This window comes from Heptranchias perlo, chromosome 4, assembly GCF_035084215.1.
Source record: "Heptranchias perlo isolate sHepPer1 chromosome 4, sHepPer1.hap1, whole genome shotgun sequence".
NCBI classification, from domain to species: Eukaryota; Metazoa; Chordata; class Chondrichthyes; order Hexanchiformes; family Hexanchidae; genus Heptranchias; species Heptranchias perlo.
The window spans coordinates 89,105,625-89,127,424 of record NC_090328.1 but is presented as its reverse complement, the minus strand read 5'-3'; the positions used below and the strand labels follow the sequence as shown (position 1 = coordinate 89,127,424).

Below are 21,800 nucleotides of genomic sequence, written 5' to 3'. Positions count from 1 at the left end.
AAAGTTCTTGCATTGAAACAAATACTGCAAATCCATCAAGGAAGACAAAGCAGGACAAATATAATAATTTAACAGAGAATAAGAGGTTTTGGTGAATGACAAAAAAGCAAAGTTACTTGCATCTTAAGCAAGTTTTATAAACTAGTAAGTAAATTGTATTGCTAATATGGTATCTCTGAGACCTCGGTATCAATAAGGTATGTAATACTGTTACCTTGAGTCAGTCAGGTGATGTATTGCTGCAGAAAAAACATTACAGTGATGTGTGAACTGCTGTTGAGTTTAGGCTGCAGCAGGACCACAGTAAACATCAAAAATTGCACTCCAGGTTCAAGACTACCTATGAGTAACACCATATTGCTTTGGGATAGAATGACACAATGGTTTAGCACATGGTCCCTCCACCTATAGCATGAGCAGGAACTTTCTCTAGTTTAACACTGGCAAGACAGAAGCCATTGTGACTCTGCACCTAGCCCCCATTTCCATTCACCTCATTGGCTGCTTGCTTAGGCTGAACTTGGCACTGTGCAACTTCAGTGCACTGTTTGATCCTGAACTGAACTTCAAACCCCATCTACTGGGTATCACCATGACCATCTGTGATGAACAATTCTGTAAAATACCCACCCCTGTCCTTACCTCACCCCAACACTGCCGAAAATCACATCCAAGCTTTCATCATCTCCAGGCTGAACTTCCCAAACTCCACAACGCACAAAATCCAAATTTTCCAAAACTCTGACTCCATTCTATCCTGTACTAAATCCCACTCACCTATTCCTCCTGATCTCACTGAGTTCATCGAGCTCTCCATAAACCAACCCATGGATTTCAAAGCCTCCATTTATTGATCCTTCCATGGCCTCATTCCCACCCTACTCTTTCAGCCTCCTGCAGCCCTATGTTCCGCATTCTGATGTTGGCCAAATGTGTGTTTCCCACTCCACCATTGGTAGCGGAACATTTAGCCATCACACCACCACACTTTGAAAGCACCCTCCTAAATTAATTTGCTTCACTACATCTTGCCTGATCTTCTAAAGCTTCTTCAAAACCTATTTGTTCAACATTATCTTTAGTCATTCCCCCGAGCACTTTTCCTGGTGTCCATTTGCTCTCCCCTCACGTTTAAGTGGCGTCAGTCATGTCTGATTTGCTGCCCCTCCAAACAAACTTGCAGCGAAAAAGCAGCACGGATAGTGCTGGCTGCATGCCTGACTCATGATCATACGAACATATGAACATCAAATTAAGAGCAGGAGTAGGCCATTCGGCCCCTCGAGCTTGCTCTGCCATTTGATAAGATCATGGCTGATCTGATTGTGACCTCAACCCTACTTTCCCGTCTGCCTACTATAATCTTTGACTCCCTTGTTAATCAGGAATCTATCTAACTCCGCCTTAAAATTATTCAATGACCCGGCCTTCACCGTTCTCTGGAGAAGGGCGTTCCACAGACTCACGACTCTCTGAGAGAAAAAAATTCTCCTCATCTCCGTCTTGAATGGGAGACCCATTATTTTTAAACTGTGGCCACTAGTTCTAATCTCCTACAAGGGGAAACATCCTCTCAGCATCTACCCCTTCAAGTCCCCTCAGGATCTTATATGTTTCAATAAGATCACCTCTCATTCTTCTAAACTCCAGTGCATACAGGCCCAACTTGTCCAACCTTTCCTCATAAGATAACCCCCTCATCCCAGGAATCAGTTGAGTGAACCTTCTCTAAACCGCCTCTAAAGCAATTATGTCCTTTCTGAAATAAGGAGACCAAAACTGCACACAGTATTCTAGATGTGGTCTCACCAATGCCCTGTACAACTGTAGCAAAACATCTCTACTTTTATATTCCATTCCCCTTGCAATAAATGACAACATTCCATTTGCCTTCCTAATCACTTGCTGTACCTGCATACTAACTTTTTGTGATTCATGTACTAGGACACCCAGATCCCTCTGCACCTCAGAGTTCTGCAATCTCTCTCCATTTAAATAATATACTGCTTTGCTATTCCTCCTGCCAAAGTGGACAAGTTCACATTTTCCCACATTATACTCCATCTGCCAAATTTTTGCTCACTCACTTAACCTATCTATACCCTTTGAAGACTCCTTGGGCTCGATTTTCGCACCCCCGAGCGGGAGCGTTCATGGCAGGGGGGCTGCGAAAATCGGGGATTCCCAGGGCGGGTCCGGAGCCCGGCTCCAACCCGCCCACTTCCGGGTTCCCCAGTGACGTGCTGACATGCGCGCGCAACCCCCGCATGTGGGACTCCCGCCGGCAATTAAAGTTGGCGGGGTGCCACTTGAAGTAATTAACCAGGTACTTCAGGTCATTTACAGACCTGATTGACCTGATATTTTAGGAGGGGGGTGGGATTTTCAGATCAACTGGAACTGTTTCCCGTACTGGGGGAAACACTCCCAGTTGAAATGGACATGTTGCAGCCATCAGCCTGTGGCAACTGCAAAGGTACATTTGACAGGTTGTGGGGGGAGACCCTCACTCATTGCAGGAGGCCACTCTGTCACTTTGGACAAAATTTGGCCTCCACCACCCTCCTCCTAACGATAAAATTCACAAACTTGCACACTTACCCCGGTGTCCAGACACATTTACCTACCTTGCGGACCCCCTTAAATGTACATCTTCCGGATGGGGGCCGCTGTAGCTGCAGTCATGACCTCAGCAGGAGGGAGGGCAACCGCAGAGAGAGATGCGTCGCAGAAGGCACTACCCTCGCCACAGGGTCTACAGACCAAGGCTCAGCTTCCTGGATCTCTCTGAGCAGCAGTGCATATGGAGGCTCAGAGTCACTCGACATGTAGTTGTGGATATCTGCAGCCTCTTTCATGCTGAGCTGCTCCCAGCTGGCCCGAGCACCACCATCTTACCTGTCGCTGTCAAAGCCACCCCTGCCCTCAACAACTTCTCCTCCGCATCCTTCCAGGGTGCTACCGGGGACATCACCGACATCTCTCAGTCGTCTGCACAGAAGAGCCCTGCAAATACACCTACACCAACTCCGCAGTGACACAATGGGTGGCATCAGTTGTGGGTCTTCATTGTGATCCTCAGAAAAGGGCATTATTGCACAAACCAGACAAGATTCGCAAAGATGTGGCAGTATTGGTGCCAATATAATATGTGATGTGAGTTGGTCAGAAATTAAATAGAAGTAAAAACCATGACAAACCCTCAAACACCCTTGTGCATCCCCTTCATTCTCACGACACATTTGCCTTACGCTTCCTACTGCACATATGTGATGCATGCCCTGTGGCTGCAGCACAGGCAATGGCAGGTTGAGTGAGGCTGACTGTGAAAGAGATGCATGGGAGAGTGAGTATGAGATGGAGCCATGAGATTGTAAGAGGATTGGGTTGAGTGGTAGTGGTGGGATGAGTACTGGCAAGGTGAGTAAGTGCAGGTAAGATGAGGATGAGGTTTGAGTGGGTGTGAGGGGTGATGTGACAGAGTAGTGTTGGCAGTGCAGAAGGAGATGTGGGGTGGGGGCGGTGATGTGGCAGACGGAGTGTAGGGGAATGAGTAAGTGTACTCACTTTGGCTGACCTACTTAGGTCATTGAAGCGCCTCCTGCATTGTATGCAGGTGCGCGAAATGTTGGTGGTGCAGGTGACCTCCTCTGCCACCTTCGAGCCAGGCCTTCTTGGTGGCAGAGGCAGGCCACTTCCTCCCGCCCGCCGAAGGGAAGATCCCTGTCCTCCCCCTCCTCCTCACCCCATCCAATAAGACCTGGAGTGAGGCATCATTAAACCTGGGAGCAGCCTTCTCCCTGGGATGCTCCATGCTGTAATTTTTCCTATTTCCTGCAGCATCAGTCAGTGAAGGACTGCCCCTTTAAATAGGGCTCCTCCAGCTGACAGCCTATGCTGCGCATGCGCAGTCCTCCCACGGCGCAGCTTTCCAGCGCGAAACCCGGAAGCAAAGGTAAGTGGCTGTAATTAGCCTGCGATTGCGTGCCAAACCCACCGATTTCACTGGGCGCATTACCCTTATGTCCTCTTCACAACTTACTTTCCTACCTACCTTTGTGTCATCAGCAAATTTAGCAACCGTACATTCAGTCCCTTCATCTAAGTCTTTGAAATAGATTGTGAATAGTTGAGGCCCAAGCACTGATCCCTGTGGCACTCCACTCGTTACATCTTGCCAACCTGAAAATGACCCATTTATGCCTACTCTCTGTTTCCTGTTAGCTAACCAATCCTTTATCCATGCTAATATGTTACCCCCCCCAACCATGAGCTCTTATTTTGTGTAGTAGCCTTTGATGTGGCACCTTGTCAAAAGCCTTCTGGAAATCCAAGTACACCACATCCACAGGATCCCCTTTATCCATGTTGCTTGTTACTTCCTCAAAGAACTCTAATAAATGAGTCAAACATGATTTCCCTTTCACAAAGCCGTGTTGACTCTGCCTGAGTCAATGAGGTGGCAGTGCCGATTTCATGTTGTCCTTGTGACCACGTGGGTGCAGCACACGCCCATCCCCTGCGCGGCCATTTTCAGGCGTGCTCAAATTTCTGTGCCATAATACCCAAGTGCCCCAGTGAATGGGTCTGGGGTCACAAATCATTTATTTTTACTGGGTTTTTTTGAAAATTCCAAGTTGACAAACTGATTTATTCATGTTTTTTTTCTCTTAAAAGAATAGTCAGTATATTTTTATTTTCTCCCTTTCTCTTTAGCTGTATTAAGGTCATACAATGTACACTGCTCTTAGAAACACTGTTTCTGTGTGAGTCACTAGGAGCTCCTGCATATTGCCATCCCCACCCTAGTGCTTTTAGTGTTGCATAGTATTTTAATATTCTTCATCACTAGCAAAATGTCACTGTGCTCAACTATCCCAAGGGTTCAGTTGCTGGATGCACATTTAAGTTAGCCTTACAGATCTGAAGATCCCAGGTTCATTTCCTGGTCTGCACTAATTTCCGCCAGGGTACACAGTAGGGTTTCTATGATTGGATGTAGCTCACCTAAGCTACGGAAGGTAAAAGGCATCCATTATTCCTCTGCTGATCTCTATCCACTAAACCTGACTGGAAAATGTGTGTGTGTGAATGTTGGGTGAAAACAGGATTAGACTTAACTGTGTTGGATCTCCATGATCTATTGGACCTGCCAAGTTTTGCTGTCAAGGCACAATTGTGAAAAAAGACCACATGAGTGAGGTACAGAAGGACAATCAGTGTTCAAGAGGGAAGGGGATGAATTGTGGAAAAAAAGGCTCTGGGGTGCACAAGACGTCTATGGAGTGAAAACCTTTTATAATCGGTAGCATAGTCATTCCTTTTATGAGGAGAGTCTAATTCTGATACCTGAAATGTAGAAAGTTCCAGTTGCAGCAGAAGAAAAAATTGTACTTTGGTTCATTAATAGTAGCTCTGCTAAAAGTTAAAAATGTTTTCAGTCTTTGGCATGGTTTACCCCAAGCACATGACAACGTAAGACACATCCCATCATTGAGTCAATGTTTAATGCATTATCAGTGTGGAATCCAGAATCCAAACTGGCTTTTACTCCTGCCAGGTTCCTGCAATGTCCTGACCAAGCCAAACCTGTTTCATTTGCTGCAGTCATGACCCATTCCACAGTAAACCTTTGTGGTCACTTTTGGAGTCAGGTTTTTGATTGAATTCTGAGCCATTCCATTTGTAAAAAAGCAGTATGGCTAGGCTATAAAAGTAATTGTTTTATTACTCCTAACCTAACAGGATTCTGTTGTACAACCAATAGTATTATGAGAGCAGTGAAATGGCTGTTGAAAAAATAAACCTGGAAATGAATTCTTAAGTGTGAGGTTCAGTGGGTGGTTGGTGAGCAGTTTCTTCAACTCAGATTGCAGAATCTGTTTATTTGATAGGGCTTCTTATTTAATTGTGCAGGTAAAATGACATTTGTAGCAACAGTTTGGTCAGCACCCTCTCACCATCTTCCAGAGAACAATTTAATCCACAAGTTTAATACACGTATTTTTCAAGTGATTAACTGTGTGGGGTGTCATTGTGAAGTATTGCAATTTACTCATGACCTGTATTCATTTCAACTCTTCTCCATCTGTTTTAGTGAATGTTTTTATTTCATACATCTCTAATTCATTCAGATTGCTTTACTCCTGGGCATTCCTCATTTTTTCACTCTTTATTCCCTTCTATTTTAACCCTCTTAGTGTATTTGAGAACTAATTCGGATATTGCAGAGTGCCTTTCTCAGTTAGCAGACTCTCTGATTTCCACAACTGACAACTGACAGAATATAGCAAAGAAAGATGGTGTCGCAGAACAGAATCCAACCTGCTGTCTCACACATAGAATCATAGAATCGTTTACAGCACAGAAGGAGGCCATTCGCCCCATCGAGCCTGTGCCGGCTCTTTGTAAGAGCAATCCAGTTAGTCCCATTGCCCCGCTCTTTCCACATAACCCTGCAAATCTTTTCCCTTCAAATATTTATCCAATTCCTCTTTGAAAGCCGTGATTGAATCTGCATCCACTACCCTTTCAGGAAATGCATTCTAGATCATAACAACTTGCTGTGTAAAAAAGTTTTTCCTCGTGTTGCCTTTGGTTCTTTTGCCGAACACCTTAAATCTGTGTCCTTTGGTTCTCGACCCTTCCACCATTGGGAACAGTTTCTCTTTATTTACTTTATCTAAACCAGTCATGATTTTGAACACTTCTATCAAATCTCCCCTTAACCTTCTCTGCTCTAAGGAGAACAATCCCAGCTTCTCCAGTCTATCCACGTTACTGAAGTCCCTCATCCCTGGAACCATTCTAGTAAATCTTTTCTGCACCCTCTCTAAGGCCTTCACATCCTTCCTAAAGTGTGGTGCCCAGAATCGGACACAATACTCCAGTTGTGGCTGAACCAGTGTTTTATAAAGGTTCAGCATAACTTCCTTGTTTTTGTACTCTATGCCTCTATTTATAAAGCCCAGGATCCCATATGCTTTTTTAACCACTTTCTCAACCTGTCCTGCCACCTTCAAAGATTTGTGCACATATACCCCCAGGTCTCTCTGTTCCTGCACCCCCTTTAGAATTGTGCCAATTAGTTTATATTGCCTTTCCTCATTTTTGCTGCCAAAAGGTACCACTTCGCACTTCTGTGCATTAAATTTGATCTGCCGTGAGTCTGCCCATTCTACCAGCCTATCTATGTCCTCCTGAAGTCTAATACTATCCTCCTCACTGTTTGCTACACTCCCAAGTTTTGTCATTTGCAAATTTTGAAATTGTGCCCTGTACACCCCAGTCCAAGTCATTAATATATATTTAAAAAAGCAGCTGTCCTCGTACCAACCCCTGGGGACCACCACTGTACACCTTCCTTCAGTCCGATAAACAACCGTTCACCACTACTCTCTGTTTCCTGTCACTTAGCCAATTTCATATCCATGCTGCTACTGCCCCTTTTATACATGGTAGGATTCAGCTCATGCCAATGAATCGCGACATGATGAATTTGTAATCTAAATCATGCTGTGAAAGAGAGGCACTGATGAATGTCTCCGCAGGAAGAGGAGAGTGAGATATGTCACTGTGCCCTTGTGCAGTTCCTAGCAGCCAGATCAAGAGCAACATTGGCAGAAGTCTGAGCATCTCAGTCAGCAAAAGTGAGTAACCAAGGGGAAATATAATAGAATAAAATAACTGAGAATGATGCCATCATTTTTCCAGCCCTCCAGTACCCTACTGAAGTGGCCATTCTACATATGTAAGTCGAGACAGTGACTTCAGCAGTTTATTTGACGATGGGGCACCACAGCTGAGTCTAATCTGTCCTCACCCACCATCAGCACAAGGGCATTGAGACCAATTCTAGTAGCCCAGTTCAGATCAATTTTCAAACCTGAGACCTTGCTGATCTTTTCAGCTCTGTACCACAACACAGTACCATAACCCATTGAGCTATCAAAAAAAATACTTTTTAAAAATATAAATGACCAGGATAGGAATTTAACAGAGCCTTGATTCAGTGTTTCTCCACCTCCCTTTCTTGCTTTCTCGCAAAAGAAGACAAGGGAATTCTATTAGAAGGTAGGGTATCCCAGCATTCATAAAGCAAGAGAATATAACTATTCAATATAACTATCAACCTTACAATATTTTTTCTTCTTTCTGTGGTGAAGTACTTGGCCTTCACTTTGCAGCTGCTTATTTGGGAGGTTATTGTATGGGAAATCACAGGTATTGACTCACATTTTATCACTCTGTGGTGGAACATGTTGGAGCATTGCTGCGAATGTCCTTGCAGCAAGATTCTGCTGGAGATTTTAGAAGAAACCTCTTAGAGAGTGCCATTGATTCACTTTCATTTTGGAACCACTTGATGAAGCTCCCATGTAACTCACTGTTGACCATCCATTATCCTGCACTTGCTATATGTGCATTGTTTCTACAGTAGTTACTAATGATCTATGGAAGTAATTTTCACACCAATGAAAATAAAAACCCTATAAAATATCAGCTAATGGCTTGTTCAGCATGTTGCTTTCAAGAATTAATATAAAAAAAGTGCATGGCAGCAGAGCACTGTGCATTAAAAATGTTTTTTCTTATAAGAATGACCTTTCTCAGTGATATCTTCCTACACCTTGTTATGATAGGAACATGTTGTCACTAGAAGGATCACTTACCTTTGCTTTCTCTAGAGAACAAAGCAGCAAGAGATGCTAATAGGAAGAAATTATCTGGCCCCAAGCTGTTGTTATTATTGATATTACCTTTATAGGCTGCATAATTAAATTCTGAGCTCTCACTGACAACTTGATAAGAAGGGAAGTTGAACACAGCCTATCATAATTTTGTTTGATAAAATGAAATAGCAGGCCACTTTAAAACAAAGGAAAAATGTTACCTGATAAAGCTATCAGGTGGAATGTTAGATAACAATAAGGGTTTTATCTTTCTGAGCCAGTTATAACATTTTAGTGAATTTTCTATAAAAATCCATAAACCATCTTACAAACATCTCCAGCTAAAAGTGTTAAATGGATAATCCCACACAGCCCCCTTCTGAGGACCACACTGTTGTAGAAGCCACTGTCCGGCCAATTCAATTCACTCCATTTGGTATTAAGAAGTGACCTAGAATACTGGACAAAGCAAAGGTTATGGGCACTGTAGTGCTGTCGGCCTGTGCACTATAACTAACAGCCTCCCTTCCCCTCCCCCCACCTGCCTTTGGGAGGTGGAAAGTTACACAATGATCTGCTCTGTTTAGACGTCTTTAATGCAAAAAAAAGATAAGGTTAACACTCAGGGTACGCTACAGACCATCAGGTCAACATAGACCAGTTGCATTGTGAAGAAGAGTATGTGCGAAAAGGAAAAATATTTTAATGGGAGACTTCAATCAACCAAATATAAATTGGGAATACCTAAGTGGTTTAAAGTCCCAATTGATAAATGATTGCTTTCCCAGCAGATCCAGAGATGTCCCTTGTCTCTACCCTCCTACTAAACAAGATGTTTGTTTCTCTTTGCTTTCAACAGAATCTTCCCCCCAAATACATTCCCACTCAAGATCCTTCAGAACAGAATATGTACCTCTCTCTCTTTCCCCCAGTGAAAAGGTCTCCGTCCCCTTATCTGCTCTCAGCCCAACTAGGGTATCTCTTACACTTTTTTTTCTCAAATCCAACAAGGTATCTGTCATTCTCTCTCAGCATGGCTTTGAAAATTCCAGGCATACCTGTCCCTCTCTTTTCTCTTCCTGCTCAAAGGGGGCTCTTTCTCTCTCTCGTTTTCTCCCCCTACACATGAATAGATTATCTCTCTCTCTCCCTCACCACTATAAACATTTTTTTTTCTCCCCTCTCCCTGCTACTAAACATGACCTCGTCTCACTGAAGTCTTAATCAGTTCATTTCTTGGAAGGTTGGAGAAGCACATGTGGAGGCATGTGTGAGATTATGATATTCAGTTCATATAACACGAGGGTTTAATTCTTACATTCCCAGGTCGTGCTGTCAAATGACTAGATATTACACAGTAAAGATAAACTCCCGATCTTAAGGAACGTAGGATTCTCTTATGGGAGAGACAAGTGACACTGAACCTGAAAGAATATCTAGAACAAAGCTGAAATTTGTAACTGTTAGTTTGAAGTGACAAATGCATTAACCACTAACACACAACTAAACTCTGGTGCTAAACAACCTACACTTTAAAACCAAAAGCAATAAGATACATTGCCAAGAAAAGTTACGTTCACCTTTATTTTGGTGCCTCAATTATTGTATGATGATATTGTCAATTATGCATGTTCCAGCAGAATTTTGATTTCATATTATTATTGATTTAACAGGAGACTGCAAGCAGTCAAAAAAATCTAAATCAACTAAATGCACCAACATAAAGGAATTCTTTAAAGATTCAATAGCTTTTTCTTGGCTTGTACTAAAATGTACGAAAAAGAACCATTTAGACTCCTTAGATTTTTGTGATTCTTCTAAAGCTACTAATTTCTATTTTTTTCATTTTACTGCAGCACCTACTACAGTTACCAATGACTGCACTTCTAAATCCATACACACACATGCAGAAATCACTTTTAGAATCAGTTAAAATTGAAACTCAGTGAACCACTTTTTAAAAAAAGATTTACTTTATAACAAAATCAATGTAAAAGAGAAACTATGCAGTGTTAAGACGTCATTTCAGAGATGTGAAACTGTTTCAAGTTAGGGTCACCAAGTACAGGTCAGGTCTTGATGTCGGTTGATTGAATTGTTCTTGTTGACTTGCTCTGAAGTAGTTCTGGAATGTGGACCAGTGTACATTTGTTAATTGTTATGGCACAGAGCCAACATTAGCAGCAACATAGCTTTATTTCTTCTTTTGTTGTGATGATTTTCTGAATCTAATGAAAGGTATCTTAAATTTAAAGGTAAATTTCTTTCACAAAGATGTCAAAGCATATATAATTCTTCCTTTCAATATTCTACTAAATATACAAATTCAGTACTTTTTTTTCTGCATTTAAAGAGACATGATCAATGATAAAAAAAATTTCATCTGTTTATGTTTTTTGTCCATTTGTCCCCACCCAATGCTACCTTAAGTCCTCTCTACTGCCATCTACCTTCACACTGCATCTTTAGCCAAAAGTGTGCTCCTGCTTCTTTTTCCTCCCCTTTCCTTTCTCTGAGATGGAGTACTCCCTGACTGAAAAGCATTGCATCTAGCAAGGCAAGATTTAATAAAACTAAAAGGATAGATAGGTTCAAGTATCAGTCAGGGCTGGGACTTAAACATAGACCCTCTAGTTGGGAGTCCAGTGTTCTACAGTTGCAGCTACTGGACTCGGTGGCCTTTTTCCATGGCCTTAAAGGTTTTAAACCAAGAACTGTTTGAATTTTCCATATAAGAACACATGTTAAATATTGCAACTGCAGATCATTATGCAGCTGTTATATCAAACTTATTGGACAAGGAGGACAACATCTGGTCTTCTAAGAGTATCTTTACATGACTCATGTGCTTCCTCAATATGGGTGGTCTTTCTTCTAATAATCATAGCTTTTCTTTAATGAAGGTGCACTGCAGCATCCCACGTGCATTTATTCTTCCTAGACTTAATGCTTTATTTGTATGTATATTCTTTTATAATTCTCCCTACCACATTTTATCTCACCTCACTGCCTTCCCAAATACATGCTCTTTACCTTCAGATGAAACTAGATTATTAGGGTTCTGGACGTATCCACACCTGCTTTCGATGTTGTTCTCTATTAGCCATCAGGAAGCATGGCAGAAGAGGATTCACTACTAATTTTCTTTTCCCTTCCTCCTCTACCACTCAAGTTATTGTACTTTACCAAATGTAAACATCAGTCATTCAAACCTGGCCTCACTGAAATAGTCTACTGTTACACCACTACAAATATTTAGGATTTATCTCTAAATAAAAAGACCAAAATCTCAGACTTCAAGAACAAATTGCATTTATATATTATCTTTAATATAAAAAAAGTTCCAAAGCACTTCACAATTAAAAATAGATAAGGGAATGGATGCTGAGGCAAGGAGGAAGAGATTAGGAGCAGTCACTGAAAGCTGCATCAAAAGGTAGATTTTGAGAAGGTTTTTAAAAGTGGAGACAAGGAAGGGTTTAGGAATGGAGTTCCAGAGATTAGGCTGAAACAGCTGAAGACTCTGCCCCAATGGTGGGACAAAGGGAGAATGGATGCACCAAAGGACAGATTCAGAGAACTAAAAGGTGTGGGAAGGGATATAGGGCAGGAGAAGGTTGCAGAAGTAAAGTGGAAGAAGATCATCAAGAGATTTGAAGTCGAGGACTTTTGAATTTAATGCATGGAAGACAGAGAGCCAATATAGGTCAGCAAGAACAGGGGTTTGGGGGTCAAGAAAGGGGTGGTTAAATTTTAAACAAATTGGAGTTTATGGAGGGTGTAGGATGGGAGACCAGCAGGGAGGGCATTGGAATGATCAACTGTAGATGTCAAAGTGTGGATGAGGATTTCAGCAGCGGAGGGGTGAAGTGTGGGCAGAGTTTTTTTTTAAATCCAATTTATTATTTTATACATCTCGTCATGCAGTCATTTGCAATTTTGTAGGACCTTGCTGGGCACAAATTGGCTGCCACATTGCCTACCTAACAACAACGACTGTACTTCAAACAATAATCCATTGGCTGTAGAATGCTTTGGGACATACTGAGGATGTAATAATGTGTTATATAAATTCAAGTTCTTTCTATATTCTTTCTATATCCTACACCCAAACTTCTTAATACAACACTTAAGCTAGGAACTACAAGGACATGAGAACAGCTTGGGTGAGTTGTTGTTCCCACAGACCAGACTCTTACTAGAAACAAATTATAAGGGGAGTTCCAGGCATATATTCAGTGGCACGAGGTATCAACACACTGTACCACCCAATGTGTCAAACACAGAACACATATATAAAATGTGTGTGTTAACAATGCTATAGATTAACAAGCTGACTAGCTACCAAATTGTGCTTTTAATTATCACTGGTACTTAAATTCTGATTTCCATGAAGTATTACAGTCCAGAAGCTATCATTTCTTTGACAGTTAATCTATTTATGGCTAAACAAGCCAAAATAAATGTTAAGCAATTGGTCTACACTACAACATTCATACATTACAACAGTGACTTCACTTCAAAAGTACTTCATTGGTTGTAAAGCGCTTTGGGACGTCATAAGGTCATGAAGGGTGCTATATAAAGTCTTTCTTTCTTTTACACATTTCTATAAAGTCACCCTATAATTTCAAAGCACTTATAATTATTCAAATACTATTATTATGATACATATTAAAAACTGTAAATATGGGGTTGAAAATGTGGCCCCTGCACAGTGTCGTTGGGCTTGCCTAGCAGTGTGTCTCAGCCCCACTGAGCTTAGGTCAGGTCAGCTTATTACCATATTTTGACAGTACTTAGTGCATGATGTATCAGAAATATGCCAAAGTTATGGAAGTGGATTTCTGGGACCAGCAGCTCTTAAAGGGTTGCTGGCTGTCCTTAAAGCTGAACTTTTGGATATAATGGGTTAGACACTGTCCTTTCATTTCTGTAACTTGTGTTCAAATCCACATTGATGTGATGAAAGTCTCCTCTGTCTACTGTCTGTAAGATTTCTCTGGGAAATGAGTTTGGGCAGTTTCAATCCATTTCCTAGTCAGCATGAGCCTACAGCATAAAACTGTCCCTAATTTAAGACTAATTGGCCATTTCACTCAGAGATGAGAAAGGACAGCTGGTACAGAAAGTGGAAAAAACGTCACAGTGCTGAACCTATTCTGAGGTTGGGCAGAGTAGTGGAAGCTTCTTACCGCATTTGGCTGCTGAAATAGGAATAGTACCAATTGCCAACACTAATATCCCTCACCTTGATAAGCACAATTATTTTTAAAAAAGAGCTGCGCTTCAGGTTTAATTCCCCCAAAAAACTGGGTGCAGAATAATTTGCTATTTGGAGCAGAGAACCAACCACCAATAAGGAGAACCACCAGTGGAACCTAGATGAAGGTGGAAGAGCACATCAATCCAATTTCACATGTGGCCTGAACCAGAGAACAGGTTGAAAAAACATTTTTTGGCCCATGTGAGATTGCCAAGATAGTAAGTCGGCTTGTCAAGCTTCTTTACTGCTCCTCGCTGTAAATTTGGTGGACCATCACAGATGGAGAATGCAAAGCACTTTGCCAACACCTGATCTTTATAATACACATATTCTTAGGTAGCACAACATCAGCATTTGTCATTTGAAAACTGTACTATGCAGCCTGTACTGTACGAGAGCTCGATGGAGGATTTCACACCCTGCATCTGTGCAGTGCTGTATGACCTTACTAAGCTACAGACTTTCATGGAGAATGTGGCCAGTCCAGGGTCTTCTGCAGCAGAGCATTCCTTGGTCAAGATTCTAAGCTCAGGCTTAGTTTGTCTCATATACTTTGACTGGTGCTTGAGCTATAATCTACAGCAATCTGTTTCCTCTGGATTCGCCATATTCGCCTCTTTGTTGCCGAGAGGTCTGCTCTCGTGCAGCTCTCTGGCCATGCTGAAGGAATGCCTAGAAGGGAAATGACAGGAGTTTCCATAGTGTCATCTGTCAGCTGAGACAGTTGCCCATCTCTAATGCACAGGCAGCTATTGAGAGTCATGGATAAAAGCTGAGTGTTGAGTAAGGATCAGTGTAAAACTATCCAAAGGATGCCACTGCTCTATGAATAAAGGTGCCACCACTAGTATAAACACCCTTAGGAACATAGGAACAGGAGTAGGTCAGTCAGCCCCTCAAGCCTGTTCCACCACTCAATTAGGTTATGGCTGATCTGTATCTCAACTCCATATACCTGCCTTTGCTCCATAACCCTTACCTAACAAAATTCTATCTATCTCAGTTTTGAATTTTTCAATTGACCTAGTCTCAGCTTTTTGGGGAAGAGAGTTCCAGATTTCCACTACCCTTTGTGTGAAGAAGTGCTTCCTGACATCACCCCTGAATAGCTCTAATTTTAAGGTTATACCCCTTGTTCTGGACTCCCCCACCAGAGGGAATAGTTTCTCTCTATCTACCCTATCAAATTCTTCAATCACCTTAAACTCCTTAATTAGATTACCCCTTAATCTTCTATACTCAAGGGAATACAAGTCTAGTCTATGCAACCTGTCCTCATAATTTAACCCTTTTAGCTCCGGTATCATTCTGATGAATCTACGCTGCACCCCCTCCAAGGCCAATACGCCCTTCCTGAGGTGAGTGCCCAGTACTCCAGATGGGGCCTAAGCAGAGCTTTATACAACTGTAGCATAACTTCCACCCTTTTGTATTCCAGCCTCCTTGAGATAATGGCTAGCATTCCATTAGCCTTTTTGATTACTTTTTATACCTGTGCACTAGCTTTTAGTGATTTGCATACATGGACCCCTAAATCTCTCTGCTCCTCCACAGTTCGCAACTTCTTACAATTTAGAAAATACTCTGATCTATCTTTCTTGGGTCGAAAGTGGATGACCGCACACTTTTTCACATTGGTGCAAACACATTTTGCCAACAAAAAAAGGATGTAGAATAATTATTATTGTCTTCCAGTTCATTGGCCTTAAATTAACTTCACCACACTATGCTTGTGGTGTTTGGGACTAGATACTAATCCTTGGTTGAACTTTAAATATGAGCATTGTATTTTGAATAATGTGATATATATTGTAGTAATACCTCAGGATATTATCCATGTAAACATGAAATGGTGGAAATCCAGGCCTATCACACCAACATTCATAAGTTATTCCACAGTCTTTTGCATTATTGAAGCAATGCCAGGGATTCAATAATGCTTTATGTGGAGAAACTCATTTAAATGTTAAACAAACTCTGAGACACATTTTGTGGATCAGACCATCAGGAAATAATTAACTTTGAAATTAAAACCATAATAATTACTCAGTTGTAATTTTTTACATATTTGAACATCAAAATGATCACGTAAGCCATTAAATTAATTAGTGTGTTATTACATATAAAGTGAATTCAATATTCAAACAATTATAATTCATTCTTGTTCAACATTTTGCTGTTGCCAGCGCTTTTGCTGTGTGAAATACTGTCGGTAAATCCACAGAAACTAGTATCAATGCAGAGCAGCTCACAAAACCATTATTTCTGCAGCATTTAATATTTCTGCCAGATAAATAGAGAATACTGCATAGTTTCTGAATACACTTTTATGTTATTAATAAAGGAGACTACATAACTCACAGTTGTTTACAGGTTTCCATTAGCCATGTTGTTCAACATAGTGAGATCTGAATTTTAAGTTGTTTTCCTTTGTTTCTGCAATAGTTGAATGTGGTTTGCTATTGAGAAATTAAAGAGATAGGCAAAGATTTGTAGTACAGAACACCACCATGGTTGAAAAGTATCAGAGAAGATGAGGTAAATGAGAAAGTGTTGATAAGGTATTGCCAAGCATTGATTTAAAAGCCTGAAGATTGCAGGAGGAAGAGAAAATTTAAGGAATGCTTGCATTAGTACTTTTGTCATCTGCCGTAAAGATCATGGGTATGACTTTTACACTAGCACCAGCTATGAATTTTATAGTAATTAATTAACTTTGTCTTTACCTTTCCACATTCCATTGAGTTTCTTGTTTTCTATTCTGTTAAATATTTGCATGGTCATGGTATACATGTATAATGTGTGTATATTGCAAACAAAGCGAGACTACTTTTTCTGGAGTGATCACGAAATGTACAATTGCTTTTCAGTGCATACTATAGCATTAAAACATTAGTTTTTGTTTCTCATTGTTCGTTTATAAAATGTCATTTTTATGCCCTGTCTGCAGTGGCAACATCTTAAGTTTGTAAAGCTTAAAATAATCCTTGAAAGTTGATTCGCCCAAGAATTGTAGAAGAAAAGAGAACGGGCTGAATGAAATATGAGAATAACCTCAGCACAAATCATTGCTGGATCTCAATAACATCAACTATTGCAGAAACAAAGGAAAACAACTTAAAATTCAGATCTCAGCAGGCTTTGGCTGCGAATACAGTGAGAAACGGCTGAATTCCATTAAGATCAGGTTTGCCAAGTTTTGAGCGGCAATTAGCAAAGAAAGGAGGGAAAAACATGCTGATGCAACAGATTATGGAATCAATGACATCATTACAAAAAGGGGGAGGGGTAGGACTGGGAAAGTTTTAAGTCAGTTCTTTTCTTCCAAAAAGCTTTTGCTCAGAAAAGAAAACACTTCCATCAGATTTCATTACATCAATAAGAAACTGGAAAACTGTGGAAATTAGACAGATAATGAAGAATGAATATAATTGAGTTAGTCAGGAGCTAGTGATTGATTCCTATGCTCTAATCCCATTTCTAAGTATTTTACATCCATGGGCATTAGAGTGATCACTTTAGGTAAAATAAAGCTGGGTTTTTGTATCATCACAACAATATCATGCTCTGGAAATTACTTTTACTCCAATAGTTTTGAGGTTCACTGGATTGACCTATGATCGTAGCATGCCGCAGTTAATTAGTCACTCACTTTCCTTGTTGTGCCCAGTGCTGTTTTGCAGAGCAGGTGGATACTTGTGCTGCTGTCAAATACACAGAGGGTCCACAGTTGTGGTGACAAATTAGTTTTGACAAGCTTAATGACCCCAGAGAAGAAAAGTCTTCAGTGTTGATGGAAACAGCAGAATAATTGGTCAGCTCAGCCAAGCCAGGAATGTGTTAAAATTCCAAATCCTCACTGGCAGGCCAATTACACATCAAACAGAGGATAGTTGCCGTTAGTGATCTACAACCTTCCGAGATGTCTGCGCTCCTTCAATTTTGGCCTCTTGCGTATCCCCAATTTTAATTGCTCCACCATTGGCGGCCGTGCCTTCAGCTGCCTAGGTCCGAAGCTCTGGAGTTCCCTCCCTAAACCTTACTACCTCTCTACCTCTCTCTCCTCCTTTAAGACGCTCCTTACAACCTACGTCTTTGACCAAACTTTTGGTCAACTGTCCTAATACCTCCTTATGTGGTTCGGTGTCAAATTTTGTTTGCTGACGCTCCTGTGAAGCGCCTTAGGATATTTTACTACGTTAAAGGTGCTATATAAATGCGAGTTGTTGTTGTTGTTGTTTCTTCAGATTGACAAAAAATACCAATACATTTAATTAATTTCATTTTAATTGATTTTTTTTGTGTAATTCTCTTATTTTTCTCCTTGGCCCTTCTCTAAAGCTAAAGTAGGGTTCCATAAAGAACAGAAGGCCCAAGTATCTCACTCAGGTGATCTTCATGCATGAGCCTGGACAATGAGCTTCAGTTGGCTATAGACCCCTAGCAATCACCACAGCCGAGCCTGATCGTGTCTCTCTGAAGAGACCCCACACTCCTACTTTCCAGCTGGGGTCACTGGATAACAATGAGGAACAGAAACCTTGAACAATTTTTCCCTTCATAGCCCGAAATCAGAATCCAATTGTAGAACCCCCACCATTATCCGAGCCAATACCCTTTTGTATTAAATTGATTTTATTTTTCCTTTCAAAAAGACTTAACAACACAGCATATAATAGAAACAATTGTACATTTCTGGTCCTGTTCTTTTTTTTATAGCACAAGCTAGTGGGAGATGATTTTGTTTTCTCACTGCATTGGAATAGCATTGTCAAAGTACCACATTCATTACAATTTTAACTGTTTCATAAAGAAGCTCACTGAGATGTATTTAGAAAAGGTCAATGTCATGCTTCCTTTATGGCAAGGTCACGTGTAAGAACATTCAGTACTGAGAGAAGTCAATAAACAATGTGTGTGACCAATGCATTGTTTCTGATCAATCACAGAGGCCTTCCAAGCAAATTAGTATTTCAAAGTAATAAGATTTAATTATGTATTTCCTCAGTATGCAGCTCTGGGATATTGACGGAGCTGGGATTTAGAGGATGGATGGAGGGAGGAGGAATGAAGAGAGAGAATCATAGAATGGAATCATTTTACAACACAGAACGAGGCCATGTGGGCCATTGTGCCTGTGCAGCTCTCTGAAAGAACTGTCCATTTAGTCCCATTCCCTTATTTTTTCTCCATACCATTCTATTTTTTCTTTTTCAGATATTTATCCACTTTTAAAAGCTGTTATAGGGCTCAATTTTTGGATGTCCGAGCGGGTGCATTCGTGGCGGCAGGGGGGGCTCCGAAAATTGGGGATTCCCAGAGCGGGTCTGGAGCCCGGCTCCAACCTGTCCACTTCCGGGTTCCCCAATGACGCGCTTAGATGCGCGCGCAGCCCCCGCATGCAATTAAAGCCGGCGGGATCTCACTTAAATCAATTAATTTGATACTTCAGGTTGTTAGGAGACCTGATTTGGAGGATATTTTAGGAGGGGTGGGATTTTCAGGTAAACTGAGCGTGTTTCCCGTACTGGGGGAAACACTCCCAGTTGAAATGCATGTGTTGCAGCCACCAGCCTGTGGCAGCTGCAAAGGTCCATTTGACAGGTGGTGGGGGGGGACCCTCACTCATTGCAGGAGGCCACTCTGTCACTTTGGACAAAGTTTGGCCTCCACCACCCTCCTCCTAACACAAAAAATCACAAACTTGCAACCTCAACCCCAGTGTGCAGACACATTTACCTACCTTGCGGACCCCCTCAAACGTACATCTTCCAGATGGGGGCCGCCGTAGCTGCAGTCATGACCGCCTCGGAGGACAATTAGCATCACCAGCCTCGCCGGCCACGCCATCCATCTCTGGCACATGGAGCTCCACAACACAGTGCTGTGACACATCCACCTGCACAGCACGAGGGAGGGCAACCGCAGAGAGAGATGCGTCGCAGAAGGCACTACCCTTGCCACAGGGTCTACAGACAGAGGCTCAGCTTCGTGGACCTCTCTGAGGAGCAGTGCACATGGAGGCTCAGAGTCACTCGACATGTAGTCGTAGACATCTGCAGCCTCCTTGATGCCGATCTGCTCCCGGCTGGCCCGAGCAGCATCTTCTTACCTGTCGCTGTCAAAGTCACCACTGCCCTCAACAACTTCTCCTCCGCATCCTTCCAGGGTGCCACTGGGGATATCGCTGGTGTCTCTCAGTCGTCTGCACAAAAGAGCCCTGCAAATACACCTACACCCACTCTGCAGTGACCCAATAGGTGGCATCAGGTGTGGGTCTTCATGTTGATCCTCAGGAAAGGGAATTATTGCACAAACCAGACAAAGGCGTGGCAGTAGTGGTCATAACAAATTTTTATGTACTTTTGTTTGTTTTGCAAAAAAAAAATCAAAAACATAACATTTTGTCTTACACCGTTGTGTATCCCCTTTGTGCTCACAAAACCTGCACCTTATGTTTACGGGAACCCCTACGTGGTGCTACCCCTGTGGCTCCAGCAGAAGTAGTGGCAGGTTGCTTTTGTTCATGCCCTGACCGATGAGATGCTTTGCGCGGACGCCCTCTGGGTTTCGGTGCCCGTGAGGGCCCCTTCAAAGACTGCTCCACCTGCACCTGTGCAGGGGCAGACTCGGCCACCTGGAGAGGGGGCAGCATTGCGGGTACTGGTTGAGAGGGGGGCAACAGGTGAGACGTGGGAGGGCTTTGAGTGGCGTCCCCACTTCCATGTCCCCTTTCACCATCATCCCTCTCCTGGCCCAGGCCCACATCACTCTTTCCACCCTGCTGGACGACAGTTTGGAGGACTTGTGTGAAGCCATGGAAGGCCAGTTGTAATGTATCTGTCAGCCTGTTTAAGGTGGCAGAATGTTGCTCACCCTGAATCCAAACGGCCGTTGTCAGGGCCTGAATGGACTCGTTGTTGAGCCGTGCTTGAAGCTCGATGGAGACTAGCCTTTCCTCCATCGCAGACATTCCCGCACCTACCCGCGACACTATCTGAGCTGCCTTCACGTCCCTGCGACAGTATTCCACTCATGCAGGAGTTGGACTCCTCCATCCTCTGTGCGATTGTGGAAAGTGCGCGTGGCAACTGTTCCAGTACCTCGGCAATGTGCTGCTGGGCCTTGATGACTCTCCTTTTCATGGCTGGCCCCCAGGGTTCAGCATCTGGGTCCAGCTGAGCAGAGCCTGGAGAAGAATGCCCCCGCCGACGCAGACTCTCCACGGCTGCCCCTGCCATTAGGGTCTGCTCATGCTTATGTGCGTGGTGACTCACCATGTGCAAGCCCAACTAACTGAGGACGGGGACCCACCGAGGTGTGTGTATCTGCGCTGGTGGATGGCTGTCTCAGATGTGATGATGCACCCTCTGAGGAATCGCCCTCCGCCGTCACGGCACTCACAGATGGCCCTGCAAGAGAACAGAAAGCAATATTAAGCATGTGGACAGATGTTGTGGTGCTGCAGATGCCAATTGATGCTAAGATCATTCACTATCATGAGTGCTGAGTGTTAGATTTCTGTCACCAGCCGCTTGTGCACTCCCAGTCTCGGCGTCCGCCACGGACAGGTACTCCAGTGTCCGGCTTATTTCGAATGCCTGCTGTTCCGCGTCTGTTAAGACCACCTGGTGTGGCGGCCCCCTCCGGTCCTTGCTCTCTCCCGGGCATTCTGGCATCTCTTCTCCTATCAAGGCAAAACACAGAGGCGTGATTGAGTGGTGGTTGCATGGTGACCCACTGCATGCATTGGTGTGGGTGGGGGTGACCGTGAGGGAGATGCATGGGAGGGTGTGTATGAGACATAGCCATGAGATTGTATGAGGATTGGGTTCCGTGGTAGTGTTCGAATGGGAACTGGG

The 21,800-nt window shown here is 42.7% G+C and overlaps 1 protein-coding gene and 1 long non-coding RNA gene across 3 annotated transcripts in view; one reads left to right on the top strand and one right to left on the bottom strand.

The window, feature by feature from the left end:
• The window catches only part of LOC137321095 (uncharacterized), a 63,300-nt gene extending 46,740 nt beyond the window's left edge, over nt 1-16,560 (bottom strand). For both annotated transcript variants that reach the window (XR_010962708.1, XR_010962709.1), the window contains exon 1: nt 16,300-16,560. This is a non-coding gene — a long non-coding RNA (uncharacterized lncRNA). The remainder of the gene's footprint in view (nt 1-16,299) is intronic.
• glis3 (GLIS family zinc finger 3) overlaps nt 1-21,800 on the top strand; it is a 554,300-nt gene that overhangs the window by 325,518 nt on the left and 206,982 nt on the right. The gene's annotated exons all lie outside the window — the stretch shown is intronic.